This window comes from Euprymna scolopes, chromosome 39, assembly GCF_053919585.1.
Source record: "Euprymna scolopes isolate OS-2025 chromosome 39, ASM5391958v1, whole genome shotgun sequence".
Lineage (NCBI taxonomy): Eukaryota > Metazoa > Mollusca > Cephalopoda > Sepiida > Sepiolidae > Euprymna > Euprymna scolopes.
The window spans coordinates 26,745,182-26,763,962 of NC_136520.1; positions in this window are offsets into that span (position 1 = coordinate 26,745,182).

The window sequence follows — 18,781 nt, forward strand, 5'->3', positions numbered from 1 at the left end:
TATATATATATATATATATATATATATATATATATATATATATATATATATATATATATATATATATATATATATAGTTCAAATAATAAAAAAACAAAAGAAATGTGAACGCTATATATGCCCACCTACTTTAAAACTACCCAAAATCTATTATCAAACATTTCCTTTAATTTATTAGTAAAAGATAAATCTTTTTATCTAATAGTAAATATAAATTTATAATATAATTTATAAGTTTTTTTTGAAGGTTTATACTCCCGCTTCTTTTCAGAAATCTGTATTCCCACTGTATCTACTGTTAATGTTACTATCAGGAATGCCACTATAATTTTCTTATCTCTTTTCTAATTATCTCCACTTAATCCGTATGAATTCCACATTAAATCTTTATGTACCGAGATTCGTTACAGCACATCACCACTAAAATACTTTATCTGTCATTCTGGTATCTTACTAGTTTTATACTAATCTTTTTTTCCTATTTTTATTCTTTATTTTTATTACTTATCTATTTTTTATTAATTAAATTTAATTATGTAATTCTTTCTGATATATATATTTTTATATAATTTTCTATTTCTGATATTTATATTTTTATATAATTTTCTATTTCTGATATTTATATTTTTATATAATTTTCTATTTCTGATGTTTATATTTTTATATAATTTTCTATTTCTGATGTATATATTTTTATATAATTTTCTATTTCTGATATTTATATTTTTATATAATTTTCTATTTCTGATATTTATATTTTTATATAATTTTCTATTTCTGATGTTTATATTTGTATATAATTTTCTATTTCTGATATTTATATTTTTATATAATTTTTTATTTCTGATGTTTATATTTTTATATAATTTTCTATTTCTGATATTTATATTTTTATATAATTTTCTATTTCTGATGTTTATATTTTTATATAATTTTCTATTTCTGATGTTTATATTTTTATATAATTTTCTATTTCTGATATTTATATTTTTATATAATTTTCTATTTCTGATATTTATATTTTTATATAATTTTCTATTTCTGATGTTTATATTTGTATATAATTTTCTATTTCTGATATTTATATTTTTATATAATTTTCTATTTCTGATATTTATATTTTTATATAATTTTCTATTTCTGATATTTATATTTTTATATAATTTTCTATTTCTGATGTTTATATTTGTATATAATTTTCTATTTCTGATATTTATATTTTTATATAATTTTCTATTTCTGATATTTATATTTTTATGTAATTTTTTATTTCTGATGTTTATATTTTTATATAATTTTCTATTTCTGATATTTATATTTTTATATAATTTTCTATTTCTGATGTTTATATTTTTATATAATTTTCTATTTCTGATGTTTATATTTTTATATAATTTTCTATTTCTGATATTTATATTTTTATATAATTTTCTATTTCTGATGTTTATATTTTTATATAATTTTCTATTTCTGATGTTTATATTTTTATATAATTTTCTATTTCTGATGTTTATATTTGTATATAATTTTCTATTTCTGATATTTATATTTTTATATAATTTTCTATTTCTGATATTTATATTTTTATATAATTTTCTATTTCTGATGTTTATATTTTTATATAATTTTCTATTTCTGATGTTTATATTTTTATATAATTTTCTATTTCTGATGTTTATATTTTTATATAATTTTCTATTTCTGATATTTATATTTTTATATAATTTTAAAAATCATTTTTATTTGATGTTTATTTTATATTTTATTTTATTATTTGTTTATTCATACTCTTATCTTACTTATAGCTTTACTATTTTTCTATTCTTTGCATTCATTTATATATCTACATCATTTATATATCTATATCATATATATATCTATATCATTTACACGTCTGCATATTTACTTTAACTATTTACGCCATTATTATATTATTATAAGTCAATTATTATTTCATATTATTAACGTCCTATCACCTTAAATCAATATGTTCATTATCATTTTTTACAGTTTTGCTTAAAGTTTAAAATTAATATAAATTCCTCTTAGATATAATTGTTTATATGATTCCGAGCCAATTTAAAAAATGTCTTGTTTTATACCTTTTAAATCTAATTAACTTTTAAATTTAAAATCTTCAACTAATGAAATAAAATAAAAATAAAGTCGGTTGAAATACAATAAAATAAAATATAGCATATTAAATATTTACGTTGTTTTATCAGACAGAAAAAAAATGAACATATGAATAAAAATAAAACGCATAGGTTAAATACAACCCTTACTCCTTTATTATAAAAACGAGTAATTTGTAAGCATTAACCTCAATTGTCTCGTCTTGATACACGTGACTATTTAATCTCACGAAAGATCATGTGACATACTGACTCACTTTCTTGCTGTTCTTAACTTATCTCCTATTTATTTTTTTTCATACTTAAACACGTGACTTTTCCAGCTTTCAATGTTTTGCACGTTTGATTATTTTCGTTTTCATATGAGAACATGACGTTTTAATTAAAGATAAAGTGGCGCAGGTTATCTCAATATTCCATAAGAATTTTTCATTTAGTGATAAAAACACCAAAAATTGGCACAAATGACATTCAGAACATACATTTTAAGAAAAGGAGGTTAGCCATCAGAAAATTCAAGATAGCTGCCAGTTTTCAAGATGGCTGCAGAAGCAAACCTGACAAATTTAAATTTTGGTGCTTGCATCACCAAGTGAAAGATTGTTGCAGCAATCTGCCTCACCTTTAAAAAAAAATGTCTGTCGCCTGACGAGAGTCGGTTATCTACTCTTATAATCAATTGGACCGAAACATGATTTTAATAGTGTAGCGACGATAAAATATTTATTTGAATATAGATAAAGGCCACTTTGTTCATACTTATTGAGCACTATATTAAAAACCTCGTCATATTCACTGTCAGGGAATTATATATTATATATATATATATATATATATATATATATATATATATATATATACATTTATATATTATGAAGTAAAAGATGAGAATTAAACGTTAACAAATTTATATCATTAGATCAACAAGTAAAAAGGAAAAATAATCTCATTAGGCCATAACACTTCGAAACTAAATGCTTCTCATCAGAAGAGAATAAAAAGACAGAAAGAAAAAAATTATATTCGTATATATATATATATATATATATATATATATATATATATATATATCATATGTAAATATATTTTACGACCCGGCAACACCGTGCAGTCTGCTAGTATATGCAATAGAAATTATATATATAGGGTGACCCCCCCCCCAAAAAAAAACGGGCACCGTGTACACTTTATGTGATATTTCCATTATTTATTCACCGATTGCTCTTATTTTACAGGACATGGCAGAATCAACAACCGTGAGTACACCAAGACCCCAGTGGGAGAAGGGACAAAGAATACGCTGTGTTAAATTTTACTACAAGACAGGATCGTTTAAAAAAACCCAGGACAGTTTTATGCGTCTGTTCGAATGTGAAAAGGCTCCACCCAAAAGCAGAATTCAGAACTGGGTGGACCACTTCGAGAAGTATGGGTCCGTGGAGAACCTTAACGCTGCCAGAGAGAACCGTCCAAGCCACTCGGGACGTCCCAAGAAGCGAACAGCCGAGCTGGTCGAAAGAGTGAGTGAGTCTCTCCAGCAGAGTCCGAAACGCTCTGTGCGTAAGCGAAGTCAGTCCTTCGATATGTTCCATGAAACTTGCAGGAGAGTGCTGGTGAACGATATCAGGGCTTAGCCATACAGAATACAGACGCTGCAGACCTTTACAGCCTCAGACAAGAAGCAGAGGAGGGCTATGGCAGTCAAGATGCTCGAGAAGATCGAGGAGGCACCAAGTTTCCTTAACTTCCTTTGGACCTCAGATGAAGCCCACTTCCATCTTGATGGAAAGACGAACTCCTAGATAAATGTCTTCTGGGGGTCCTCCAGACCATATGAAGTAGCCACCAAGCCCCATGCACTCTCCTAAGTGCACGGTGTGGGATTTAATCTCGGCCAGAGGAATCATCGGACCAATCTTCATCGAAGAATCTAGCGCAGCAGTGACAGTCACCAAGGAGCGGTAAGCGGAGGTCCTCAAAACCTTCAAGAGTGAGCTCCAGACCATCTACCCGTCGTTCATGAGCAAGTTCTGGTTCCAGCAGGACGGAGCAAGTTCTCACACCCCAAACCTCTCGAGATTATCTGAAAGGCCGAGTGATCAGTCTCAAGACTGATTTTAAGTGGGCATCCCATAGCCCGGACCTAAGCCCCCCCCCCCCGATTTTTTTCTTTGGGGCTATCTTAAGGACAGATTCTAAGCAGGGAAACCCAGAACCATCACGGAACTCAAGAAAGCCACCAGGGATGAGGTGAGAGCCATTCCCAATTCGGTCTGTAAGAACGTCATGGACAACTTCGTGCTGCGCCTCAAGAAATGCACGGAGCTAAATGGAGGCCATCTAGAACATATGCTGTAGAACGGAGAAAAAAAGGCCAAAGATCCGAGTGTTTTGATGCGATGTTTTGGATATAATAAACTAGTTATGACCAAAGTTTCATTTCATTCGGATAAAACCCTAAGAAAACGGGGCCTAATTAGAGTTGGGACCCGTTTTTTTTTTGGTTACCCTATATATATATATATATATATATATATATTAGTAGTGGGACGATTATTCTGAATTAGAATCGGGAATCGGAAAAATCGCAACTTTTTTGGGTATTGGAATCGGGAAAATTATAGTCTAATTTCCGATTCCAAACCGATTATTTAAAATTTTCAAATAAAAAATAAAACATGCGCATTTTTTTTTTTATTAGAAGTTGTTCCAGAATGAGTTATAAATCTCATTTACCGATTAAACATTGATTAGCAGAGTTTAATTTATTTTATTTATTGGTAATTTATTAAGAGATAACTTGCCTATTGCCTTTGTAATCGTTTTGCATCTATTCGCTAAAATATCTATGTGCCCTCATCCGAGGGAGTTTATATGATTATTAAAAAGTTGTCAATGCTCTGGGCGTCGGGGGGGGGGTTACATTTCTTTGGCGCCAGCTGTACATTGTAGTGTCTATCGTCGGCTTCTTCTGAAATAAGTAAAATTTTATGGCACCTCTTTGGACACAAGGAAATCCTTCGCGGCTGTAGCAATTGTTATTTCAAGCATATTTGAAAGCCCATTCCCAGATGTAGACTCTCTAAACCTAATTTAAGCAGAGTAAATATTTTGAGTTCACTTGCCTATTCAATATCACAGATTTTATTAAGCTTTTCGTATTTGATAAATGGCCATACTGTGTCTATTAGAGACAAACTTTAGACATTAGACATCCAAACATTAATATCAAAGATTCAACATGCTTGGATTTTTTTTCTGGCGCTGGTTTTGTCTGATAACCACATTCTTTGAAATATTTCATGTTTTCTTATATTTTCTTTGGTTTTGGCACAAGTGAAAATATACATGAAAATCTTACAAGTTTATCAAAACTTTGGAAGAGCAAACACTGTGAAGTTTGTTAACTTAAAAAAAACTTTCATTTACATTTAAAATACCCAAAACATATTAGATTCTACTTTTTTAAGCGATTGTGTTAGCACACTGAAACGTTATTTAGAATTTAGAATGGGTGTTCAGTGATGCATATAAATATAATGTAAACTGATCCTATTTCGGTACATTATAACTTTTTAAGCAGTTAAGTAATTTTTTGCCGATAAATTCTAAGGCCGATCAGCAAAATTGTAAAATCACATGTAATTTCTATATTTTTCGTGTTGCCACCCGTACTTATGGTTAGTAATAGGAAAGGAGCGTGGTTTTTATGACTTTTAACAATACTATATATCAATACGATAGCGTGTGTGTTATTTATTTTGTGTGTCACGATTACATCCGAGTGACTGCTGTTTAATTGTTATAGATTCCCATTTCTGACAATAAATAACTTTATCAAGAATTCTTCATAAGTTTTGTTTTCAGTTTAAATTATAGCTGATGACACTTAAGTCATCTATTTTGTTTATAAATAATTTTACCAAGAATTTTTCATAAATTTTGGTTTCGATTTCGATTATAGCTGATGGAACCCCAATTATCCATTTATTTTTATAAATAATTTTATCAAGAATTCTTCATAAATTTTGGTTTCGGTTTCGATTATAGCTGAACGAACTCAAGCTGATGCACCCAAGTCATATGGGTATATTTTATTTTTGAAATCGCAGCTTTATAATTTATAAAAATCGATAGAAGATTAACTCTAATATAATATATACGAAATCTGCAAGAATTAAATTATCATATTTAAGCGTACTTTACGACCTGGCTACGCCGGGCGTCCCTGCTAGCTTAGATAAATACTCTTGCAGTTTTAACAAAAGTTACAACATCGAAGCATCTCTACGCCATGAATACCAAGATTAATATATTACATATGGATGAGTCTCCTTTGGAAGTTCAACAGGTTCCGCGAGTTGTTATTATTATTTGCATCTCGTTTTTTTTTTTTTTTTTTTTTTTTTACTGCAAAGCAAATCAATATAATAGCCCACCAAATTTATATAATTAAAATAAAATTTAAACATACATAAAAGGAGGGTACATAGTAGTTAACGAAACCCAACGCCCTCTCCATGTTAAAAATGGTTTTCTAAATAGTAACATTTTTATTTAGAAACTCGTTCGTAACAATATTTTGTTCTTACATCGTTTTTTCATTTTACCTACCAATCTTCGACTATTTTCAACTGTTTATGAAAACATTCAAGTAGCATGTTATACACTAACGACGAACTGATACAATTTGGCTTTGTTTAAAATCAAAATAAACGTTTTATTGTCTTTTAATTTGCAATACATTTCAAGGAAAACATTTGAGAAAAAATATATCTGGAAATTATCTGGTTTTTATGCAATAATTTAAAAATTTACAAAAAAAAAAAAAAGAAAAAAGAAAAGAAAAAGAAACAAACTAAAAAAAACCCCAATAAATCTCTAATTAAATATTTATAAATATTAAAAGAATCAGAATTAGAATCGGTAATCTAGAACAGAAGCGGTAATTGGATCGGAATCGTGAAAATTTTTGGAATCGTCCCATCACTGATATATATATATATGTGTGTGTGTGTGTGTGTATGCATATATATATATATATATATATATATATATATATATATATATATATATATATATATATATATATATAAGTGAACGCGTCTGTGTGTCTGTGTGTCTGTGTGCATTTCCCTACGCAATAACTATCAATTTTTAGTCTACAGACTCGAAATTTGATATACAGGGTACTGAGATTTGGGAGAATCGATGTGATTGGTTTTTGGCCAGAAATTTGGCGATTAAGGGGTCAAAGTTCAACGATTTGACCTTTGAGAACTCTACCAAACTCCTCCGACAATTTTTGGTCTACGCAGTTGAAATTTTAGATATAGGTTCCTTGGACATGGATCTCACTTAATAACTTGATTTGAGCCCAAAACAATAAGTTTTAAGGGGTCATAATAGGGGTCAAATTTAAAAAATTGACCTCTGCGGTCTCTTCCAAATTATTCAGACAATTTCTGGTCTAAATATTTGAAATTTTACATAAAAGATATTCAGAGATAGGGCAAGCTTTTTCATCAGTTTGGGTCGAAAATTTTCAGTTACCAATATATAAATGTATGTATGTATGCATGTATGCCTGTTTGCATGTCTGCCTTAAACTTTCAATAGAGGCAACGGATTTTACCAAGATCAGTATCGTTTGAAAGTTCGACCTTTCATACGACAAATATCGAAAAATTGGCTAAAAACATTTATATCTTCCCCTTCAACTAGGCACTTTTCTACAGGGGGGGGGCCACCTTTTTCGCCGATATTTTAAAAAGTTATCCTCTCCTTTAGATTGTCTAGTCTTAATTTTAAACAATGTCGCTTCCGGTTTGGCGGTGGTCGTAACAGCATACACGTTATGTTTTACCCTGTTCTTTTCCTCCTTTGCGGCATGGGTTCGAACCTGCCTTCCTACTACCACTTTTTTTTTTTTTTTGCTCAACATACACATCCAAACACCCGGGCAACGCCGGGCGCCCATGCTAGTATATAATATATCTGTCTATGATAGACATTTTATGTAATATATATAATATAATATAATATAATATAATATAATATAATATATATATTTATTTAATATGTATCATATATATTATATATAATATATAAAAGACTATATGTATGTCTGTTTGTCCATCTCTCTCTCTATATATTTCCAAATCTATCTCCCCCGAAACTTAAAGTCGCTGAGCGGCCCTAGTTGTATCCAATAATTGGATATTTTTCGGAGCGTTTTTTTATGGGTTTTTGCCAGTTAAAATAGTTTTTAATAAGTAAAAATGAGTCATAATTGGAAAAAGCGTTATGCATTTTGTACATCATAATAGTTTATTTTTAATTTTTAATTTTTAATCAGTTCCCATGTGTACCAAGGTGGTACAATTGCAGTTTCGATTCTGGCTGATGGTACCCAAATACTTTTTTTTTATTTTTGTAATCACGACATTAATATAATATATAACAAAATCTGGACACATTAAAATATCATATTTAAATGTATTTTACGCCTGGAAAATTCGGGCACCCCTTTTTCCCGGATAGTATATATATATATATATATATATATATATATATATATATATATATATATTATATTTAGCTAATTGTATATAGAATATGGATGATGGGATAAGATAAACGAAATGTATTCTTCTACTTATAATCTATTTCTTCATCTTTACTTACCAGCCGAGATGAATGCCGAAGTAAATGTAATCTAATAATGTCTGTGACTTTCCCCAAGCCAGACGGAGATGCTCTATTCAATGATTCGGTTAGAGGATAAGTGGAGGGAACAGGAAGAGGAGACGAAAGCGAGGAAGGTGGAGCGAGAAACCGCCCGCTTTTCGCAGTTTATTACAACTGGGAGTAAACGGTAATAAGAATGAAACAAAATGTCAGATGATATGCGAATTGTGACAATCGAAACCGAATTGTTTCATTGTTGACAATAGCGATTAGAACAGAACGGGTGGCGGTGTTGTGTGCGACATGGGGTGGTTTCAATTGATCTGTATTAAGGATTAGCTAACTTACATATCTACGCTGGGTGATCCCTACACGCCAAAATGCTTTCCCCGCGTTTCCGATGTAAAAACAATTTTTCTTCCTTTAGTATTAAATATACAATATGCTTTCTGTGAAGACAATCACCAGTAATTGGATGATTTCATTAGCGGAACTTGTAGAAATTCCACAGTGGACAACCTCACGATTTATTGTACTACATTTGATCAGACTAAAACATACTTATCTTTCTGAATTTTTTAGATGAGTCCGCAAAGACCCGTGACGCAGTGATTAGGGTGATTGGGAAAATCAATTGTAAAAGTGATATCCTGAAAGTTGAAGGTATGGGCGACCGAAAACTACAATTGCGAATTACTCAGAACCTCTATCTAATCATGGCTGACAGAACGAGAACATTCTACTCCCAATAAAATAATGAAATACTGAGAGAGAAGAGCAATTACAGAAAAAAGATAGATAGAGCCTTGATTCCTACGAGTTTTGTCGAATAGCAAAATATGGTACTTAACAAATTTCTAGTATCGGAACTAACCCATGCATCAAAGATGAACTCTTCCGAACTGTATAAATTATCTGAGAGTTATGACTCTCAGTGTGGTCAGCGTACTTTCACAGTCTGCCATCTTGGCGGTACTTACTACGACGTTGCTCTTTTTATATACTGTTTTTGTATCTATATATTTATCTTTTCTAACTCATCTCCGTGTCTGTGTTTTCCTTAGTGACCCTTCAAGGGCTACAACATATACCAACCATTATCAACGGACCAGAAGTGTTTTCCTCAGCATCCGATAAAGCGGATAATTCTACATTAAATTGAACCCTTTTCGTTCACGGCCTATCTCCTTACTTTCTTCTTAAGACTAGAGAGAGATAAAGTGAGGAGAAAAAAAAAAGAATGAAAGAAAGAAGATAAAAGAAGAAAAGAAAGAAAAAGAGACAGAGAGAACAAGACAAAGAAAGAGAGAAAGAGGGAAAGAGAGGAAGAAAGAGAGAAAAAGAGGGAGAGAAGGAAAGCGAGAGGTAAAGAGAGAGAGAGAAAGAGAAGAAAATAGAGAAAAAGAGATAAAGAGAGAAATAGAGAGAAAGAGAGAGAGAGAGAGAGAGAGAGCGAGAGATAGATAGATAGAGAGATAGATAGAGAAAGAAACAACTAGGAGCGAGAGAAAGAGAGAGCGAAAAAAGAAAGAAACAGAACGAAAGAGTGAGAGGAAGATAGCGAAATAGATAGAAATGAATAAATAGAAAAAAAGTAGAAAAAGGGAGAAAGAGAGCGAATTATGTGTGTGTAAAACTAATATGTAAAACTATATGATGAGTGCTGCGTAAACTGACGTAAAGATAAATGAATGGATGAAGGCGAAGTGAAAAGAAAACGAGTTGGCTGAAGCGAAATCGATAAACGTAGTTTACTAAGACAAAATCAGTGAAGGATGTTTGAATAAATGTCTGAAGTATAAGAAACGTTAATGTAGCGACCGGAAGTGAATCCTTGAACAACACTGACGTATCATTATTTCCCTTCGTATCGTGCGTTCGACGTTAAGAGACTCTCAATATACTATTTGGACATTTGTGTGTGTGTGCGTGTGTGTGTGTGTGTGTGTGTGTGTGCACGCGTGTAGTCCTGGGAACATGTTTACCAGAAAGAACAATTGGAAATAAGTCATACACCAATCACTAAGACTATGCAATTCCTAGATCTACCAACTTAGAAAACGGAACTGTTAAACCTGACAGTTAAAGGAGACAAGAATGAAAAAAAATCAACCGTAGCAGAAGTTAATGTCTCCAATTATGTTGGGCTGAACAGGACTGAGCGGGAGAAGGTTACGGGGTGCCAGAGTCTTGTGTACAACATGAGGAGAGACTGGAATCTTAGGAAGATTTCCATCGTTCCAGTTATCATAGGAGCAACCAGGCCCATGAAAAAGAATGTAAAAACTACTTAGCAAAGATACCCGGTCGACCAAGTGCAAGAAAGTTACAAACAATTGCACAGAAAGGACAGTTAGAATTTTAAAAACATTCCTCGATTTGAGTGTGTGAAACAGTCGGCCAGTCAATGACAAACATCGGTAGGATTCCCCATCCCCAGCAAAAATAAAAAATATAAATCGAATGTATATCTTCTCTATATATCTATCCGTATAAAATTATGGCGATTTTTAAGAGCCGATAATGAACTAAGATAGCACAATGTTAGATTTACAAGAGTGTATTTATAGCAGCGCAGAACATTATGGGACACGAAGTCTACGTCCGATACTGTGGCTATGATTCCACCAAAGACTCTCACCATGACTGCTACTACACTTCGTCGTAACTCTATTCTTAATCTTGTAAAGAGCCCATCTGCTCCCCCAAAAGAGTAGATCACCATCACACCGTAACATGCCTCTTTTATTGTCTTGTTCCACATAGAACCAACATTTTCTTCTTTTCGGGTTTATTTTAATGAAGTTCGAAATCTTACGATTTCTTCTTGAGGTGAGATCTTAAATTATTATTATTTTTTTTTTTTTGCAAATGGCGCTAATGAAACATCATTCTTTTTAGAAATTGTTAGAATATATATTTTAAGCAAATTTGTTAGTCATATTTTGTATCAGGAAAAACACTTCCAAATAGTTTTGTTTTATTTTTTTCTTTGTACCTTAGCATTTAAAGTTTTTATATTTTTACAGAAAAAATGTGTACATCCTATAATTTAACCTTTTCCATTCACATCCGTTCCGAAAGGTAACTTGAGTTCTTCACAACTATTTTCAGTTAAAAGATTTTTCCCGTAATATAACTAGTTATTAGCTCTCTTTTTTTTTTTTTAAATTTGTAATCATAGTTAGTTTTCTAATCTTTTTTTTTACGTTTGAAGATTTATGATCGACAAATCTGATTCCGAATCACATTGCATTTATATATTTTCTATTCAATATTCTGCTTTCATAAATTTTCTAATATTTTTACTTTGTCGCTTTCAGCGATTCTAATAAAGTCTTTTACATTTTTTTAAAACTTTTTTTTTTACTTCAGTCGAAGTTCATCAGAAATCAAGAAGGCCACTACCACTTTAACTCTATATGAGATACATAAATATTCGAATATTCCAATAAAGTTAAAGTTCTTTCAAATACAGAGTTAATAAAAAATTTGAGAACATAATTTTCCTCTCCCCAATTAACCATTTTCATGTGTTGCAGTATATCTTTCATCTTCGTCCCTTGGTCTTACTGGATTCCAGGACAAGAATTTATCTAGTCTGGTGGAGTATCCAGTTTCGTACTGTTACTTGAAGTAACATCACTTGGAGAAGGTGCACCATTCCTTGTAAAAGCTAATGGAAGTTAGCCGTAGTGAGGAGATCTTATTTGGGCAGCGAATACTGAATGTGATTTTAAATATTTGGTCAGGGTTTACTTTTAGAAAAAGTATCCTCATGGCAGGTTGTTTTGACAAACCCCTGTACAGAGAGACCTTAGACACTCGAGGAAAGTGTCTAGTAGATATTATTATCGAGTTGGTCTAATTCACACATCTGTATTATAAATATATTCATATCGCCTAAAATACGAAGCGAACCTAATCTCGTTTTCAAATTCGTAATTAAAATTATCAGTAGTGTTTTAAATAGTATTTTGTGAAAATGCATTTTAATTTTTATAATTTTGATGATTATTCGATAATTAATTTTATATTCCTGTTGAAGAAACATTTTAAAAAATTGTTTTAGTTGTTGCAGCTTTTTTGTAATTATTTTCTTCTTTCCACTTGTCCTTTCAGATATTTCATTTTTTCTATCCAGATATTCTTGAAATATTCTATTTTTTTTTTGTTGTTCACAGTCTTTCATTCTTATAGTGTCTCCTACAATTGGTTTCTGCTTTGTGGAAGCAAACACGCTGGCTTGCTTCCTTACACGAACCATGTAATTAATTACAGAAACGAATGATTTATTCGAGTTACCATTTAGTATCGCAACATCAGCCATAACTATTATCACTTCGTGTCAGTAGAAAAAACGAAAGAAGGGAAGACAACAAAAAGAGCAATTAAAATCGGGTTAACGAATTAATCATATTCCAATATTTTAACAGATGTACGAAAAGACAATATCCGATATCTCTAGAAAGTCACTATTCGCTCACCCATGCAGTATTATTGCCACATCTGGATTGGTCCATAAAAAGTAGTCTCTCTCTATCAGACGGGTTCCAAAAAATGATGAGCCTTATTTAATAGATCCTACACCGTCAACCAAGCTTCAGCCCCTGTCCCATCGACATAATGTGGTATCACTAAGCTTGTTTTATGAGCACTTCAATTGAATGTGTTCCGACCAACTCATAGTACTCGTGACTCTCGACGTAAATATCATAGACTAACACGACGAGCAGTACGTTTCTACTCCTTCGTTGTTGAGGTCCTCAGATGGAATTCCCTTACTGCGTCCTGCTTTACTGATTATACTAACATATAGAAACTTAAATATACTGTAAACACACATTTTGCTGCACAACTGATTATTTAAAGAACACGAATAAAATCTGTTTAAAGAAACATTTGTAAATAAAACTATAAAAATAAAACTGTAGTGTTGTTTTCTTTAGGGCGAGAATTTTATCGTTCAACACTGTTTAAAAATCTATAAGTTGAAACATTTTAAAAATATCTTAGAAAAGAATAAAACGAACAAAACCAATGCAGACAGTAATGCTAATAATGCGGTTTTGTTCGGTGAAGAAAAGTGCTCATGCCAATACATGTTTCTCTGTATGAAGACGTACATCGTTTCCAACTGATCGCGAGGACAAACCCATCAATTAAATGAATGCTGATATTGTTTTCAAAATTAATTACCTGATTGGACTTTGTTCATTTAAGAAAATGTGTTTTGTTGAAGATCTAATTTCAAGCGTGGAGAGATCTTTAATTAAAATCATTGTAGAATTTTATGATCGAAAAAACATAGCGTTGTGGCAATCAGGATTTTATAAAAATACGGGTAGCAGTGCCCGGCATTTTTCGGTCATAAAATACGCTTAAATATGATATTTTAATTTAATCAAATCTCGTATTTATTATTATAGAGTCAATTATTTCATATTACATTGTACTATATATATAAGCATGCTTTTAAAAATAGAAAAAAAAAATGATTTCAGTGCCATCAGCTAGAATCGAAACCAAAATCAAAACCTAAGACACAGTTTTATGATCGAAAGTATGCCTACAAGTTAAGCAAAGAGTGAAGTTTATTTTTATTCAATATTGTTGAACTGTGGAAAGGAGTGTGCGTTTTATTAAATACAAGCTTGTTTCCATGACAAAAACTTTTTAAAAATCCAGGTGGGTCCTAATGATTGAACGTCCAAACATGATTTTATTATTGGTGTGCCTCAAGAGTATATCATTCCTGATATTAATAAATAACCACCCGGATAAAATTGTTCCGAGATGGGTATATTTGATGATATTTTATAATGGGCATGGGTATATTTGATGATATTTTATAATGGGCATGGGGGAAAAAGGAATATACACATATCCAATTAAAATTACCATTGGTTGTTACAATAAATGTATTGTTTCAATCTAAAAAGATTTTATCAGGCAATCGAAGCCTTTGATCTTCATCAAAGCCAATATTTTAATTTTAATGAAAGTAAAAGACTGGCTTTGATGAAGATCGGAGTTTTCTGTTGAAATCTATTTAGATAGAAAGAATAGATTTATTTTCGCGATTAATGATAGTTTTCTTTTTACCTAAATTGAATAAAATAATATTTTACTCTTTTCATTGAGCACTGTCGATAACCTCATTAAATTGATTGTTTTCTTTTACTTTTGGAATCTCTCTCTCTCTCTCTTTCTCTCTTTCTCCCATATATATATATATATATATATATATATATATATATATATATATATAGAGAGAGAGAGAGAGAGAGAGAGAGAGAGAGAGAGAGAGAGAGCGGGAGAGATTTGCATCTAGAAACAAAATAGGTTTAAGGTTTCTAAAATTCGTGCTAGTAGTGTTCGCAAGAACCCGTAGCGCAGTGGATAGAGTACTTGCTAAAATTCAATTGGAAAAGTTACACTTTTCTGGAAGCTTAAGGTACAATTTGACAACACTTAAAATACAATAAGGAATTACTTAGGAGTTCAGACGAAATGGCAGCAATCTACCCTTGTGGATTAAATAAAGGGTTCGATATTCCATACAGATTTCCGATTACGGCAGAATGATCCGTGAGTCTAACAAGACACATTAGAAGCAAATCGGCGGTTACATCGACCGAAACATTGTGAAAATAACAATCAAGATGAGAACAATAGTTCGAATGATACGAATACTCAATCCTCATCTTGAAAAATCAGAACCGCAAAACTTTTCTATTTTCGCAAGCATTTTGCTCATTGCTCTTGAATCGAAAGTACTCGAGATATATTTGTAAAGCATTAACACATTACTGCACACACACACACACACACACACACACACATGTGTGTGTATATATATATATTTATACACCCCCCCACACACACACATATATATATATATATATATATATATATATATATATATATATATTCAAAACCAAATTGCCTCTTCCCTTGAGGCTTGCATTTACGAACATCCGTGGGCTTAGAACTAATTTAAATGATGTTGAAGCATTTCTCCAAAAAACACCCCGGATATCTTAGCACTAAGTGAGACTAACCTACACTTCTCCATCCCCTCTAACTACTTTAACATACCCGGATATTTCCCACTCTGCCGTAAGAACTCTGACAGACATATGCACGGGCGCGGAGTCTATATTAAAAACACCCTCCCCTTGACTAGAGAAACAAAACTAGAATTGGACGGTCAAGCCTTTATGTGCTTTAAACATAACATGCAATATAACATTAGTTACTTTCATTTTCTCTACCGCTCCCCCTCGATCAAGGACTGTATCTTAATAAACAAAGTCTCTGACAGCATAGATACAGCACTTTCCCTCGACACTAGCGCACAAGTGCATGTGTTTGGTGACTTCAATGTCCACCACAACAACTGGCTTGGATTTTCTACTCACACAAACGCAGCTGATAGCACAACGCGTAGCTTCTGTATATCTCATTCTCTATTACAGATGGTTACGTTTCCAACCCGTTTCCCTGACCAGCAAGAAATACACGCATCACTTTTAGATCTGTTTCTGACCACAGTTCCTGATGATTGTGTTACGAATGACCACAGCCTAGTTGGGATTGCTGATAATGTAGTAATAATAGTTGAAATCGACCTAAACTCTAGAGCCAAAATGGAAGAGCCATTGGTCAAAACAACGAGATATTATAAAAAGGCTGACTGGGAAGCCATCAGGGATCCCATCAGAGACGCCCCATGGCGAAATATCCTTTCACTTCCTACTGAACAGTGCGCAAATGAGACCACTAAATGGTTCAAAACAACAATTGAAGCACATGTTCCCACGCGGAAGTTTTATAGCAATCCCCGCTCTCCTCAATGGTTTACTTCTACTTGTGCACTGCCATCGCACAAAGGCAGCATGCGCACCGCAGATTTAACCGACATAAGTCCAGTTCAAACAGACAGAAGTACATAGAATCCAGAAATAACTGTAAGAAAGAAATAGCGACAGTTAAGATAGAATTTACTGAAACCACTAAAAAAAAAAAAAAAAAAAAAAACGCATCGAAGCACAGAAATTAGGAACCCGTGACTTCTGGAAAATCTACAACAGTGTAGTAAATAATAGGCAATCAACAATTCCCCCACTATCCAACAACCATGTCATTGTTTGCTCAGCAACCGAGAAGGTTAACATGCTTTCCAGTCGGTTTGCCTCCAACTCCTACTGGACCCTGCTAATTATCCCTTCCATGACTTTCCTTTGCGGACAGATGCCACACTAGACGATCTGAGAATCACCCCTTCTCAGGTGCATGCTATCATAAAAATTTTGACACTTCAAAAGCATGTAGACCTGATCTCATCTCGGAAGTGCTATTAATAAAGTGCTCCTCGAATGGAAAATAATAAGACAAGCTACCACGTGTAGGGACCTAGACGACTCATGTAGATTATGCCTTCATGAAAAATTTGCTATCCTGTACTTTAAAGAACCCCAACATCTATTAAACTGCAGAAGAGAAATAAACAACTGTGTTCACAAGATAAAATTTACTCTAGGATAGCGATACAAAATAGTTTTAAAACTAACAAAAATAATAGAAAATAAACAAATAAATAAATTAAATAAAGATGAATATACATAAACGATCACACATATATGTATGTATGCATATATATATATATGCATATATATGTGCATATATGTATCTATATATATATATTTATATATAAACTAACATTAAAAAAAACCTAACCTAGATTGAAAACAGATCAAGAAACTAGATATCAAGGCTAAATAGAGCACACACAAAGGAACAGGTCAACCAGAGGTCCAATAAGTGCATGCTCATTGGCTGATAGGAAGGGCGCGGTGGATACTAGAAAGCTGATTGGCTAACTAAAATCTCAATAGAAGATGCGTATATAAAAACGACAAACAACCACAAAATTCGCGCATAAGCCTGAAGAGTCATAGAGTGGGTGAAACGTGGAATATTCAGTGTAGCCTAATCGCCATATATATTTTATAACTTACTATATATATATATATATATATATATATATATATATATATATACGTTTGTGTTCCCCCAAATTTCCTTCTACACGCCTAGCACTGAAAGCTACCGACCTTCCAAATTTCATCTCAGTCTGAGCTGTTGTCACTCAGATACCCAACACCACCTCCGCTGAGAAAAAGACAAACTGGTTGATGTAGAGGCTCTGCTCACTTTTGCATGTCCAATAAATGCCTGTCGTGTTCTAGATGAACAACAAGCTCTCCGTCAAGGCATGCAAGAAACCCTGACCTCACTGACAACTGCGTCCTGTCAGTGAAGAATTGAATGACGATGATTATCCAGATGATTTATGCTGATGCACACGTCAGTGCAGAATGATTAAGAAACAATGTAAGTGCAGTGAAACTGTCTTGTTTCTTAAACTTTTAAAATGTTTACAGACAATAATAACATATTTCTTTATCACTGTTCTCACAATAATCATCATTACGTCACAACTATCATCATCGTTGAAATGACACATGTTTCATCGTCTACGACTCATTAGAATGGCTCTGATAAGTCGTAGACGACGAAACACGTGTCAGCGGATAATTATATTTTAAAAACAATATATATGACGCTCACCATTTAGGGGGGTACCAAATTGATAAAAGGGAAAATTATTCCCAACTCGCATTTAGGTAAAATGCACTTTCGTATAAATAATTGAATTCATTCAAAACGTATCACAAAAACAAATAAAATAACACACACACACACACACAAACACACACACACACACACACATATATATAAATTCTGAATTAAATCATATAGAATTGAAACAATTAAATCATATAGAATTTTTGCTTGGGATTGTATTATAAATATCGATACTAATATTCATTTGGACTTTATGTTTACAGTATTTTACATTCTGTAATCCTACAGCATTTCAGTATTTC